The sequence below is a fragment of the Aptenodytes forsteri genome, unplaced genomic scaffold (assembly GCF_000699145.1).
Source record: "Aptenodytes forsteri isolate BGI_AS27 unplaced genomic scaffold, ASM69914v1 Scaffold53, whole genome shotgun sequence".
In the NCBI taxonomy this organism is placed as follows: Eukaryota; Metazoa; Chordata; class Aves; order Sphenisciformes; family Spheniscidae; genus Aptenodytes; species Aptenodytes forsteri.
Genome location: NW_008795909.1, coordinates 8,579,518 through 8,582,165, shown reverse-complemented (window position 1 = coordinate 8,582,165; position 2,648 = coordinate 8,579,518). Strand labels below are relative to the sequence as shown.

The following is a 2,648-nucleotide window of genomic DNA, read 5'->3' as shown; positions in this document are numbered from 1 at the left end:
GGGAAAGAGCCAGCGGGACCAGGGCTGAGCCGTGCCGGTGCCCTGCCCAGCCGGATGTGGAGGAGGTGGTGCGGGACGGTGCCGGGCGCATGGTGACGTGGACGGGCTCGGGGTTCGCCCGGGTGCGGGACGGGGCTGGCCTGACCTTCCGCGTGGATGACGTGCCCTACCCCATGGACTACGAGCTGCTGCTGCGCTACGAGCCCGAGGTGAGCGGAGCCATGGCCAAGGCCACGGCCACAGCATGCACGGCACGGCACGGCCCTGATGCTGGCTCGCCTGTCGCTGCAGTCGGCTGAGGACTGGGAGGCCGTGGTCGGTGTCAGCTCCCAGGCGCTGCCCACCAGCTCTCGCTGTGGGAACCTGCTGCCCTCCGAGCAGATGTACCGCGAGAGCCTGCCCCACAGCCAGAGGTGGGATGGGGATGGGGATGGGGATGGGATGAGGATGGGGGCGGGAGGGGATGACGGTGGGGATGGGGATGGGATGGGGTGAGGGTGGGATGAAGATGGGATGGGGATGGGATGAGGATGGGGATGGGATGAGGATGGGGACAGGGATCAGGACAGGGCAGGGACAAGGACAGCCCTGCCACACTCCCAGAACTGAGTGATGGGGATGGGATGGAAACAGGGACAGTCCTGCCACCCAGGTGAGGCATGGGGATAGGGACAGGGACAAGGAAGATGGCCGGGTGCTGCTGCTGTACCTTGGCCGTTCCCCGTGGCCCTGGGGTGCCCGTGCCCTGACACCTGCCTCTGCACAGGTATGTGCTGCTGTCCCGGCCCTTCTGCTTTGAGCCCAGCACCCCCTATGAGGTGACCATGCGGCTTCAACGGGCCGGTGTCACCCAGCGCCACCCCGGCGCCTTCATCCTCATCGACTCGGTGAGGGGGGTCCCGCTGCACCCCACGCCTGGGGCTCGGCAGGGGTGGGGTGATGGGCAGGGACGGGGGACCACGGGCTGGGGTGGGCAGCGACATCCACCTGGGGCTGCAGGTGGGTGAGGTTTTTTTTTTGGGGTGGGGATGGAGGTGGGGATGGGATGGGGATGAGATGGGGATGAGATGGGGATGGAAAAGTGGATGGGGAAAGGGAATGGGGATGGAGATGTGGTTGTTGATGGGGATGTGGATGAGGATGGAAATATCAATGGGGCTGGGGATGTTGATGGAGTTGGGGCTGGTCTTGGGGATGTCGACGGGGATGGGAATGGGGATGAGGATGCCTGTGGAGATGGCAATTTAGATGGGAATATCAGTGGAGCTGGGGCTGTTGATGGGGCCGGGAGCCCCCAGCAGGGTTGGGGCTGCCCCGGGGCAGATGGATCTGGCCCAGGAGCAGAGGCCAGGTCCCATGGCGGGGGGTGGCTGTGCACCCCCAGCCCCATCTCCTCTCCCCCTCCTGCTGTCCGGTGCAGCTGGTGCTCCTGCCACGGGTGTCAGAGCTGCCGGGCTTCCATGGCGCGGAGGCGGCGGCAGCGGCACGTCGGGAGGAGCTGGAGCGGTACCGGTGCCTGGAGGCATTTCGCATGGCCCCCCCACACCCCCTGGCCCAGGCCTGCACCCGCCTGGTCTGCAGCGTCTCGGCCCTGCTGCACAGCGGGGCACTGCGTGAGTGGGGGGCACCCTGCCGGGGCCGGGAGACGTGCCCAGGGCAGCGGGCGAGGGTGGAGCTGTGCCCGGTGTGGTGGGTCGGGATGGGGCTGTGTCGATGACAGGGTTGGGCGGGAGTACCTGCGCCAGTGGGTCAGGATGAGGCCATGCCCATGGTAGGGGAGGGCAGGGGAGCGATGGCAGGGTGCGGGCAGGGTGCGGGCAGGGCAGCCCCGGCTCCATGCTGGCCCTGCTGCCCGCAGCCTGCCAGTGCGACCCACAGGGCTCCCGCAGCAGCGAGTGCCAGGTGCAGGGAGGGCAGTGCGAGTGCAAGCCCCACGTCCTTGGCCGGCGCTGTGACCGCTGCACCCCGGGCAGCTACGGCTTCGGGCCCCTAGGCTGCAGCCGTGAGTAGCAGGATCTGCGCCTGCCGGGCATCCCTGTCCCTGCCATCTGTCTGTCTGTCCAGCCGTCAGAGCCCCGTTCGCTGCCCATCTGCCTGTTCACTTGTCTGTCTGTCCATCTGTCCATGCACATGTCCATCTCAGCCCTGCTGTCCTGCAGCCTGTGGGTTGGGTCCCAGTTCCCCCTCTGTCATCTTTCCTTCCTTCCTTCCTTCCAGCCATCCAGCCATCCGTCCATCCGAGCCCTGTGCTCCTGCCTGGGGTGGGCGCTGCTCTGCCTTGCACTCACTCATCTGTCCGTCCACCCATCCGTCTGCCCACCCACGCGTCCACGTGAGCCCTCCTGTGCCGTAGCCTGTGGGCTGGGCATGCCCTGGGTGCTGGTCCCCCGTCTGTTTGTTTGTCTGTCCATCCCTGTGTCCCTGCTCCTATGTCCCTGACACGAGCCGTGCCATCCCGCAGCCTGCGCCTGCTCCCCAGAGGGCTCGGTGTCACAGCTATGCGACGCGGTGAGCGGGCAGTGCCGGTGCCAGCCCGGCGCCGTGGGCCGGCAGTGTGACCAGCCGGCGCCGTGGGCCGGCAGTGTGACCAGTGCCAGCCCGGCCACTGGGGCTTCCCCGCCTCCCCTCCCCTCCAGTGCAACAGGCAT

The 2,648-nt window shown here is 67.6% G+C and overlaps 1 protein-coding gene across 1 annotated transcript in view; it reads left to right on the top strand.

Annotated features, from left to right (window-relative positions):
• Positions 1-2,648, top strand: part of LAMB2 (laminin subunit beta 2) — a 31,155-nt gene that overhangs the window by 4,510 nt on the left and 23,997 nt on the right.